This window comes from Colobus angolensis, unplaced genomic scaffold (assembly GCF_000951035.1).
Source record: "Colobus angolensis palliatus isolate OR3802 unplaced genomic scaffold, Cang.pa_1.0 Scaffold415, whole genome shotgun sequence".
Lineage (NCBI taxonomy): Eukaryota > Metazoa > Chordata > Mammalia > Primates > Cercopithecidae > Colobus > Colobus angolensis.
Genome location: NW_012117544.1, coordinates 974,080 through 986,084, shown reverse-complemented (window position 1 = coordinate 986,084; position 12,005 = coordinate 974,080). Strand labels below are relative to the sequence as shown.

General features: G+C 44.2%; 1 protein-coding gene and 1 gene segment (V, D, J or C); one reads left to right on the top strand and one right to left on the bottom strand.

Annotated features, from left to right (window-relative positions):
* The window catches only part of ZNF280A (zinc finger protein 280A), a 6,225-nt gene extending 4,981 nt beyond the window's left edge, over positions 1 to 1,244 (bottom strand). The window contains exon 1 of the mRNA XM_011956357.1: positions 1,052 to 1,244. The gene's annotated coding sequence lies outside the window, so the exon portion shown is untranslated. The remainder of the gene's footprint in view (positions 1 to 1,051) is intronic.
* LOC105521983 overlaps positions 1 to 12,005 on the top strand; it is a 659,966-nt gene that overhangs the window by 176,186 nt on the left and 471,775 nt on the right.

Genomic DNA, 12,005 nt, shown 5'->3' with positions numbered 1-12,005 from the left:
GGAGGCAGAGGTTGCAGTGAGCCGAGATCGTGCCACTGCACTCCAGCCTGGGCGACAGAGCGAGACTCCGTCTCAAAAAAAAAAAAAAAAAGAATAAAAAAATTATAACAATATACTGTAATAAAAGGTATGTGAAGCAGGGTGTGGTGGCTCACGCCTATAAGCCTTTGGGAGGCTGAGGTGGGTGGATTACCTGAGGTCAGGAGTTTGAGACCAGCCTGGCCAACATGGTGAAACCCGTCTCTACTAAAAATATAACAATTAGTTGGGGGTAGTGGTGAGCATCTGTAATCTCAGCTACTTGGGAGGCTGAGGCAGGAGAATCACTTGAACCCAGGAGGCAAGGATTGCAGTGAGCTGAGATCATGCCACTGTACTCCAGCCTGGGCAGCAAGAGTGAAACTCCATCTCAAAAAAATTAATTAATTAAATTAAAGATATGTAAATGCAATCTCTCGCTGACAAAATATCTTTATGTACTGTAGATCTTGGCAACCTTAGCATATGATTGTGTTTTCTTTCTTTATTACATTAAAAACTTTCCCATTTTCACTTAAAGGAAGCACTTTACAGCTTCTCTCTGGTATATTTGAATCGCCAGCCTTGCTACCCTTGTGCTTTGGGGCCATTATTGAGTACCATAAGGGTTAATTGAACACAAGCACTGAGATACCACCAGGACAATCACTCTGGTAACTACGATAGCTCCTAAGTGACTAAGGTACAGAAAGCGCAAACAGCATGGGGACTCGGGACAAAGGGAGGATTACCATCCCAGGGCAGGGCTGACTCAACAGCTTATCACACTACTCAGAAGGGCTGGCGACTTAAAACTTATGAATTACCTAGTTCTGGAGTTTTCCAATTAATATTTTGGAACCACAGGTAACTGAAAGCACGAAAAGCAAAACCCTGGATAAGGGAAGACTACTGTAGTTGAAGCAGAGAATTGCAATGCCTAAAATATTTACCATCTAGTCCTTCACAGAACAAGTTTGCCAACTCTAGTTTTAGAGAGGCAAAATGAAAGATACCAAATTTCTCAGCTCACCAGTTCCTAAAGTTGCGTGTGCATCCAGATGTTTCAGTGCAGCTCAGTATGTTCCACTCTGGGCCACGAGGGAAAGCGAAGCTGGAGCTTCCTTGTCTCCACCTCCCAGAGAAATTTGTCCAGAGACCAGCAGCACTGCTTCTGCAGGCGAACAATGCCGCTTGCTCTTCAAAGTCCTTTCTGAGGCCAGATCAGAAGGTCCCACTCCTTTTAAGCCCATTATAACCCAATCATTTTCCAGTCACGTGTCTGAAGCAGTTTATCCTGATTGGATTTTCAGTTGTTGTCCAGCTTGATTGCCAAAACCTTTCCTCCAATTGCTACTCAAAGGAAAGAATGAGGGTTGGGCTTGAGGGCTGCCTTCCAGTTGACTCAGCTGGTGATGGGTATCCTCCCTCCTCTCTCTGTTGTTCAGACTCCACCACCTTCTCTGCAGTGTGCCTGGGCCCTCAGCTACTGGGGGTCAGAAGGGATGGGGTGCGGCGTGGGAGGCAGTCCACACGTGTGTTCCAACAGAGCTCAAACAGAGATGAGGAAGTTAAAAGGCAGATGTCTTTCCAGTAGAAGCCCCAGGGGGCAGGGTGTGTCTCACTCCCAAGGCCCTTGAAGGCTAGGCTCCCATAGGAGTTTCCAGGTGTCTAAACAGGGTCCTCACTGAGTCTTCAACCGCTTTCTCTAAGCAGCATCCCACTCCCTTCTTAATCAGTTTCCAGGGCTCAAAGGTCTGTCCTGGTTCCCTCCCATCCCCTCTCACTTCCTTCCCTCCGTCTCTCCCTCCCCCCTCCTCCTTCACTAGTCCCTCCTTGGAACCTTCTCAGTTGAATTTCAGGCCCTCCCTTTCACTGTCTTTACAGCCTTTGCAATACAGATTAGAAAGCGGGGCAGGGGGAGCCTCAAGAGTGCCTTGACAGGTAAGAAATATTTGTATTTCCACCCCATTCCAATGCAGTGCAATCAAGTCTCAAAATTAAACCAAAAATCAGTTGCAAATTAAAATGTTCTAAAGTAACATCTCCTGATAAAACTTTAAAAATACCTTTCTGGGCCGGGCGTGGTGACTCACGTTTGTAATCCCAGCACTTTTGGAGGCCGAGGCAGCAGATCACATGAGCCCAGTAGTTTGAGACCAGCCTGGCCAACTTGGTGAAAACCCATCTCTATTCTTTATAAAGTAAAATACAAAAATTTCCTGGGCTTGGCAGTGCGCGCCTGTAATCCCAGGTACTTGGGAGGCTGAGGCAGGATAATCGCTTGAACCCAGTAGGAGGAGTCCAAAGTGGTACAAAAGTGTGTGACACAGGGTCTTTATTCTTGTCTAGGGACTGGGGAAAGGCTGCTTGAGGGCATTACAAGTAGCCAAGGGTGTGCCCCTGGAAAGCAAAGTGAAATGAGGCCCGCTGCTGAGGTACACCTGTAGTCCTGGTTATTAAAGGGTGAGGTGGAAAGATCTTTGAGCCCAGGATATCCAGACCAACCTCAGCAAAATATGAAGACCTCTGTTACTACAAAAAAAATTTTTTTTTAATTAGCCAGGCACAATAGCACGTGCCTGTAGTCCCAGCTACCTGGGAAGCTGAGATGGGAGGATTGCTTGAGCCAGGGAGATCGAGGTTGCAGTAAACTATGATTGCATCACCATATTTTAGCCTGGGTGGAAGAGAGAGACCTTGTCTCATTCATTCATTCATAAATAAACAAATAAGCAAGCAAAGTGAAATGAAGACTTAGACAGTAAAATTTAATTAATTTTAAGTAAAATTTAAAAATCTAAGCAAGCAAGACTTAGACAGTAAAATTCTTCCAGGGGCAGGGCGTGGTGGCTCACACCTGTAATGCCAGCGCTTAGGCGGAGGCTTGAGCCCAGGAGTTTGAGACTAGCCTGGGCAACCTGGCAAAACCATGTTTCCACAAGAGAATACAAACAATTAGCCTGGGTGACAGAGTGAAACCCTGTCTCAAAAAAAAGAAAAAAGAAAGGAAGAGAAAGAAAGAAAAGAAAAGAAAAGAAAGGAGGGGAGGGAAGGGGAGGAGGAGAGGACAGGAGAGGTGTATTCTGCAGAACTGATATTCACTCCTTCCTCTTTTCCAGAAGCAGAATCCTGCTAGGAAGATTCCATGAAGCTTAGGCAGTGGTCAGGGGCTGGCTCAGGTATAAAGCAGGCCCTTCCCCTGAGACAGAAAGTTGTGGCAGTAGTGCTTGTGGGAGATGAGAAAATTGAGAGGAGTGTCTAGAAATAGCTCGGAGTGGTATCTTATTTTCTTTTGCTCAGTTTTAAAAGTCGCAAATAAAAGCTCATCCAGCTGTTCTAACCAAGCTATTCTAACCCACTACTCTAGTAAAAATAAAATCACATGGTCTGAATACAAATTTGCATCAGGATACATGCCTTTCCTATGAAACATTTATGTTTCCTTATAAAATATATCCTCCCTTTCTGCAGAAAACTAACTGTAATGCATCTGAAGATCACAGTATGTGGTGAAACATCCTCATGGTTGATTTTATTTTAAATTTTTATTTATTTATTTTTTGAGACGTGGTCTCATGCTCTGTTGCCCAGGCTGGAGTGCAGTGGCACAGTCACACAGTCTCGATGTCCTGGACCTGAGCGATCCTCCCACCTCAGCCTCCCAAGTAGCCAGGACAATAGGCAGATGCCACCATGTCTAAATAATTTAGTTGTATTTTTTAGTAGAGATGAGGTCTCACTATGTTGCCTGAACTGGTCTCAAGCTCCTGAGCTCAAGCGATCTTCCCACCTTGGCCTCCCAAAGTTCTGGTATTACAGGCGTGAACTACCCGCACCCTGCCCTGCACAGCTGATTCTTTTTTTTGAGACTGCACTCTGTTGGCCAGGCTGGAGTACAGTGGCATGATCTCCGCTCACTGCAACCTCCATCTCCCAGGTTCAAGCAATTCTCGTGCCTCAGCCTCCCAAGTAGCTGGGATTATAAGCATGTGCCCAACAAGCCCAGCTAATGTTTGTATTTTTAGTAGAGACAGGGTTTCACCATATTGGCCAGGCTGGTCTTGAACTCCTGATCTCAGGTAATCTGCCCACCTCTGCCTCCCAAAGCGCTGGGATTATAGGCGTGAGCCACCACACCCAGCCGTAGCTGATTCTTTATCAGTCTGCCTTTGGGAAGTTTCCACTGGGAAACTCAGACCAGCCCCACTTTCCAAACAAAGAATTCCAGTGATGAGATTAAAGCTTGTCACAATATGTTTTTCAAATGACTGTTAGAAGCAGACCTTAAGATTAAAAAAGAAAAAGAAAAAATGGCTGAAATCTTGAATCCTTTATTGCTTTAAGGCACAGAATAGGAAATGGATGGCACGTCAGGAATGGATGCAGGTAGGGACATCACTCAGGCCACCTTGCTGTGTTTATGAAACAGAGTGCTGGAAGTTAAATTTAAGGGATACACAAAGAGGTGCCCAGTCAGATGAACTCAGATTTGGAACTGCTGTTTGTGAGACAGTTACGTCAAAGGAATAAAAGAAGGAGAGAAGAAAGGTGAATATCAGGAGAATTTTCCAGCCAGAAGAAAGACACAGAGGCACAGGCATTTCATGGTCTGGAACAAGAAGACCAGAGAGACAAGTGTGGCTGGTTAAAGGACCAGCAGAGAGGAAAGATGAGGTCACTGATTTGGGTAGGGGACATAGCAGTTAAGATATTGTTGGTCAAAGTCAAGATTTTGGGATTTATACTGAATGAGATTAGAGATTACAGGACATTTATTTGAAAAAGGAAGTTATATGCTATGTTTATATTTTAGTTTTCATCAAATTTGGAAAATCTGCCATTACATCTTCAATTTTTTTTTTTTTTTTTTGGTTACTTCCTCTACTATGGACTCAAGATAAGATGCTGCCATCCACCACTGTGACTGCCTCTGATGTGTTATGTTGAAGCCCTGACTCCTGTTGTTGTATTTGGAGATAGGGCCTTTAGAAGGTAATTAAGGTTAAATGAGGTCATAAGGGTGGGGTCCTAATCCCATAAAATTAGTGTCTGTATGAGAAGTGACACCAGGGAGCTGACTCTCTGTGAGCTGAGGAAGAGGCCCTGTGAGGACATAACGAGAAGGTGACTATCTAAAGCTGAGAAGACGACCCTCATCAGAAACTGAATCAGCTGGAACCTTGATCTTGGACTTCCAGCCTTCAGAACTGAGAGAACACATTTCTACTGTCTAAGCCACACAGTATATGGTATTCTTTTCAACTCTATCTTGGCAGAGAAGTCTGTGTTATTTTATTATGGCAGCCCAAACAGACTAATATTCCCTCTCTCTCCACTTCCTCAGAGATTCCAATTACACATATTATTGAGCTCTTGAAATTGTCCCCACAATTTACTGACCCTCTGTTCATTTTCTTTTTTGTATTTGTTTTCCATTTTGGGGAGTTTCTATTGCTATCCTCCAGTTTAATAATCTTTTCTTCTGCAATGTCTAATCCTCTGTTAATCTCATTCAGTGTATTCTTCAGCTCAAGCATAGTTTTCATCTGTAGAAGTTCAATTTGAGATGCTTTTACATCTTCTGTGTCACTGCTTAACATTCTCCAGCTTTCCCCTAACATGTGGAATATCATTGTAATAACTGTTTCAATCTTCTTGTCTGCTAATGCAGTAATTATATCATCTATGACATCATTGGAGCCTAATTCAGTTGACTGATTTTTCTCCTTATTATGGATAGTATTTCCTGGCTTCTTTGCCTGCCTGGTAATTTTTGATTAGGTGCCAGGTTTGATCTTGCTGGACTTGAATATTTTTGTATTCCTTTAAATATGCTTGAACCTTCTTCTGGGATGCAGTTAAATTACTTCAAGCTCATTTAATCCTTTAAGGCTTGCTTTTAAGTGTAGGTGGCCTGATTTTGCTCCATTACCAAGGCAATGCCCTTCTGGGAATCTATGGTATATCAGCCTATAATATCTCTTTCAACTTGGTGTGGCAAATTCTCTCAGAGAATGAAAACAAGTGCATGAAAAGGATGAAATGAACAGGGGAGCTCTTTGCAGCATGCCAATGTTGCTAGATACACAATCCAACTTGACCCTTTAAGTTCTGGTAAATGTCCTAGCGGTTTCTTTAGTGCAGACATAAAGATGAAGTTTACACACAGGGACAGGAGCACCAGAGAATGGAGCAGCAGTCCCAACCAGGAAGGATGGCAATGCCTTGGGAGCCCAAGACAAAGCCTTGGTTTAAGTTCAAACTGTTGGAAGTGAATAGAGCATCGTAAAGCAGTCCTTGAAAGAACCTGGACAGGTCAGTTGATGCCTCTAAACTTGGGGATTTCAGGGCTATGCTGGCAGGATCTGGGCCAGGTTCTTAAAGTCCACATGAAGGGTCCTGCCACGGTGGCTCATGCCTGTAATCCCAACACTTTGGGAGGCCAAGCCAGGCGAATCATTTGAGGTCACGAGTTCGAGACCAGCCTGATTAACATGGAGAAACCCTGTCTCTACTAAAAACACAAAAAAATTAGCCAGGCGTGGTCGTGCCAGCTACTCGGGAAGCTGAGGCAGGAGAATGGCTCAAACCCAGGAGGCAGAGGCTGCAGTAAGCCAAGATCATGCCGTTGCCCTCCAGCCTGGGTGACCAAGCAAAACTCTGTCTCAAAAATAAAAAAAAATTCCATGTGAAGGATGCAGAGATGCCTATGAGTGACAATATGTCTAATCTCCTACTCTAAGAATGGCCATTTTCAAATTCTAACATTCCTTCAACATTTATTAATTCTTTAGTAAAGAAGAATGTAGATTTTCTATCAGTGTGGCATCAGGAAGATTTACGTTATTTAAAAATGTTATAAACAGATACTGTCATTATTTTTATGATGCTTCAAATTTGAAGTGAGAATCCCTTTACCATGGTCCCCACATCTTTTTTTTTTTTTCCTTTTTTGAGAGAGAGAGTCATGGTCATTCATTTATTTCACACCTGATTCTCATTACATCAGTCAGAGAGGAAGGAGTCATGCACCAGTGCATACAATTGTGCTGTTCTATTATCCTTCAGACAATATTGGGATCCAGGTTCTAATTATTTTTAAGTTCAGGATCTGGATCAGACCCCAAAGAGGCTAACTGCTGCTGTTGGGGACTGGGGGCTGCTGAGAGAACAGCAGGAAACAGGCATGGAGCTGACCATGGAGGGTTCATGCTCCAGAACTCCCATCTGGGTACCTGAGGATCTTTCACGGAGATCATGGACTGGGGTGTGACAGCACTTCCTCAAAGCAAACGGGGATGGCAAACATGGGGCTGGTACTTGGGAGTTGGAAAAACCACCATATTTGCACAGGGAGAAATTGAAAAACTGCTGTCCTTCCATCTGCATCCCAGAATCCTATGTAGAACCATGAGGACAGGGCCAAGGTTGGTTCCTTGGCCTCTGTTTGTCCTCATGAGTAGTCCAGTAGGAGTCCTGCAAACTTATCACTATCTGGAGTCAGTGCGGCCAACTCTTCTTTATGCCCCTCTGCTTGAGATGCTAGTCAATTGCTTTAGACTATTCATGATTCTTCTTCCTCAACTCTTCACGTTAAAGAAATTCCTGGCCAGGTATGGTGGCTCATGCCTGTAATCCCAGCACTTTGGGAGGCCAGAAGCTGGAGGCCAGCCTGGGCAACATGGCGAAACCCTGTCTCTACAAAAAAAATAGAAAAATTAGCTGAGCGTGGTGGTGGGTGCCTGTAGTCCCAGCTACTCGGGAGGCTGAGGTAGGAGGATCACCTGGAACCTGGGAGGCAGAGTTGGAGTTTGCCGAGATAACACCACTGCACTCCAGCCTGGGTAACAGAGTAAGACTGTCTCAAAAAAAAAAAAAAAAAAAGCCGGGCGCGGTGGCTCAAGTCTGTAATCCCAGCACTTTGGGAGGCCGAGACGGGTGGATCATGAGGTCAGGAGATCGAGACCATCCTGGCTAACACGGTGAAACCCCGTCTCTGCTAAAAAATACAAAAAAACTAGCTGGGCGAGGTGGCGGGCGCCTGTAGTCCCTGCTACTCGGGAGGCTGAGGCAGGAGAATGGAGTAAACTCGGGAGGTGGAGCTTGCAGTGAGCTGAGATCTGGCCACTGCATTCCAGCCTGGGCGACAGAGCGAGACTCCGTCTCAAAAAAAAAGGAAAGTAATTCCTGTTCTTTGATGAAACTCTGGATCTCCTAGTCACTCCATGTTTTAATCAACTGTTCTGAGGGTTTTCTAGTTCCTTGGTTTCATAATTTCAGTCTTAAGTCACACTTTCTCCGTTTTTATTCCTGAGTTTCCTCCTAAGGTTCTTTCCATTGCAGCCACAGGGACTAGTCCAGGGTCTGCAGAGAACTAGTACTTACTCTGCCCAAATGGAATCCAAGAGCATCAGAAGGGGCCCAAAGGTGGAAATGTGTTTCCACTCTCTGCTTTTGGCAGTCTTGCTCTCCATGTCTTTTTGACATGCCTCCTGATATAGTTTGGGTGTTGTACTCATCAGGATGTAACCCCTGATGCTGGACATGAAGTCTGGTGAGAGGTGATCGGATCATGCAGGTGGATTTCTCATGAATGGTTTAGTACCATCCTGTTGGTACTGTCCTCAATGATAGTGAGTGGGTTCTCCCGATACCTAATTGTTTTAAAGTGTGTGGCACCTCCCGCCTCTCTCTCGCTCTGGCCATGGTATAGCTATTATGGAAAGCAGTATGGTGGTTCCTCAAAATATTGAAAATAGAGCTACCATATGATTCAGCAATTCCATTTCTGGGTGTATATCCAAAGAAAATGAAATCAATATGTTGAAGAGGTATCTTTACTCTCATGTACATTGCAACATTATTCACCACAGTCAAGATGTGGAATCAACCTGAGTGTTCATCAATGGATAGATGGATAAAGATAATGTGGTATGTATACACAATAAAATACTATTCAGCCCTTTCTTTTTTTTTTTTTTTTTGAAACAAGATAAAAACATCTTCCTCTGTCACCCAGGCTGGAGTGCAGTGGCATGACCATCATAACTCACTGCCGCCTTGAACTCTTGAATTCAAGCAATCCTCCCACCTCAGCCTCCCAAGTAACCAGGACCACAAGTGCATGCCACCAACACCTGGCTAATTAAAAAAAAAAAATTTTGTAGAGACAAGATCTCACTTTGCTACCCAGGCTGGTCGCAAACTCCTGTACTCAAGTGATCCTCCCTTCTTGGCCTCCCAAAGTGCTAGGATGACAGACAAAAGCCACCACGCTTTACCACTATTCAGCCTTAAAATCAAAGGAAGTTCTGTTATTTGCAACAACGTGGATAAACCTGGATGACATTATGTTAAGTGAAATAAGCGAGACATAGAGGGACCAATACACAGTGTCTCACTTATATGTGGAATCTAAAAAAGTTAAACTCACAGAAGCAGAGAGTAAAATGGTGGTTACTAGGGTCAGGATGGGTTGAGGATGGGGAAAATATATATATAGTATATATAAAAATACAAAAGTTTCAATTAAACAGGAGGAATTATTAGTTTTGGAGACCTAATGTATTACAGACCTAATGTATTACAGCATCGTGACTATAATTAATAATAGTGTATAGTATATTTTAAAATTGCTGAGTAGATTTTGAATGTTCTCATCACAAAATTATAAGTATGAGGTGATTGCTATGTTAATTGGTTTGATTGATATGTTAATTGGCTTGATTTAATCATTACATAATGTGTACACATATATTTATCATGTTGTACATCATAAAATGTATACAAATTGTCATCTGTCAATCAAACTTTTAAAAACACATTTAAGGCCGGGCACGGTGGCTCAAGCCTGTAATCCCAGCACTTTGGGAGGCCGAGACGGGCGGATCACGAGGTCAGGAGATCGAGACCATCCTGGCTAAGATGATGAAACCCCGTCTCTACTAAAAAATACAAAAAACTAGCCGGGCGAGGTGGCGGGCGCCTGTAGTCCCAGCTACTCAGGAGGCTGAGGCAGGAGAATGGACTAAACCCGGGAGGCGGAGCTTGCAGTGAGCTGAGATCCGGCCACTGCACTCCAGGCTGGGCGATAGAGCGAGACTCCGTCTCAAAAAAAAAAAACACATTTAAGATCTGGGCACTAAGTATGTTCAATTGTTATTGCTTCAGTAGACAGACCTAGAAAATACAGTGTACTCATATTTCCATTTAAATTTAGTGCCATGGCAGGAATTCTTACCTTCTTTCATTTTATTTTATTTTATTTATTTTTATTTTTTGAGACAGGGTCTCACTCTGGAGAGTGAGTGCAGGAGTGCACTCCAGGATGGAGTGCAGTGGTGCAGTCTCGGCTCACTGAAAGCTCTGCCTCCCGGGTTCAAGTGATTCTCCTGCCTCAACCTCTCCAGTAGCTGAAATTACAGGCGCATACCACCACGTTCGGCTAATTTTTTGTATTTTCAGTAGAGATGGGGTTTCACCATGTTGGCCAAGCTTGTCTTGAACTCGTGACCTCAAGTGATCCGCCCATCTCTGCCACCCAAAGTGCTAGGATTACAGGTGTGAGCCCCTGTGCCCAGCCTCTTCTTTCATTTAATATTTTTATATATACTATACTCAAGTGATCCTACTGCCTTGGCCTCTGATATGGTTTGGCTGCGTCCCCACCCAAATCTCATTTTGAATTGTAGCTCCCATAATTCCCACATGTTGTAGGAGGGACCCAGTGGGAGATTGCTACAGCGGCTACAGGCCCCATGCAATTCTGAAACCCAGCAGAGCAGTTGTTAAATCTTAAAGCCCCAAAATAATCTCCTTTGACTGCATGGCCCACATCCAGGACACACTGATGCAAAGGGTGGGCTCCCAAGGCCCTAGGCAGCTCCACCCCTGTGGCTTTGCAGGGTTCAGCCCCACCCTTGTGGCTATGCAGGGTGCAGCCCCTGCTGCTACTCTCATGGGCTGGCATTGAGTGCCTGAGGCTTTTCCAGGTACAGGGTACAAGCTATGGGTGGATCCACTACAACTCCACTAAGTAGTGTCCCAGTGGGGACTCTGTGTGTTGGCTCCAACCCCACATTTCCCCTCCACACTGCCCCAGTAGAGGTTCTTTGTGAGGCTAACATTTTGTTTGTTTGTTTTTTGAGAGAGGATCTTCCTCTGTCTTCCAGGCTGGAGTGCAGTGGCATAATCATGGCTCAGTGCAGCCTTGAACTTCTGGGCTCAATAAATCATCCCGCCTTCCACAGTGCTGTGTTTACAGGCGTGAGACACTATGCCCAGCCAAAACACGCGCACATTCTTATGTCAACCTAGTAATGGAGAGAAGCTCTTTAAAAGAAAATGATGTGTATTTAGCAATAGAGCATTGCAATGAAAATATGTATGCCCTTTGTGTGCATTTGGGGAGGTAAAGGAAGACAAAGGTTTTTAAAGGAGAGATAAGAAGGATTACATAATTGTTTTGAGAGAATTATCCTTGACTACAAAGATCAAGAGCAAGGGTGATGCTAGTCCAAGGTTGGATAGGCAGTTGCCGGGCAGGTGCCCTTATGGAAGTATTTTTTGCTTCAGGTTGCGATGGCCTTTGTACGAGGCTGTTTCTGTAGAGTCTTTTGTCATTGTTTTGTTATCAGCTATGCAAGCGTGAAAACCCTCTCTTCACGGCCTTCCCAGGCTCTGTTTGCCAAGTTTTGCTTTGTTGTTGTTGTTGTTGTTTTAACATTAGTGGCTCCGTTTTGAGTCTGACAACTTTCACACTTCTAAGTTAGAGTTTAGAAAATATTCTGTTACTTTTTTTTTCTAAAAATGTATTTTAACTTCTTTCTTTCTTTTTTTTTTTTTTTTCTGAGAAGAGGTTTCACTCTTGTTGCCCAGGCTGGAGTGCAGTGGCACGATCTGGGCTCACTGCAACCTCCGCCTCCCAGGTTCAAGCGATTCTCCTGCCTCTTTTCTTTTTTTTGAGGGGAGTCTCACTCTGTCAC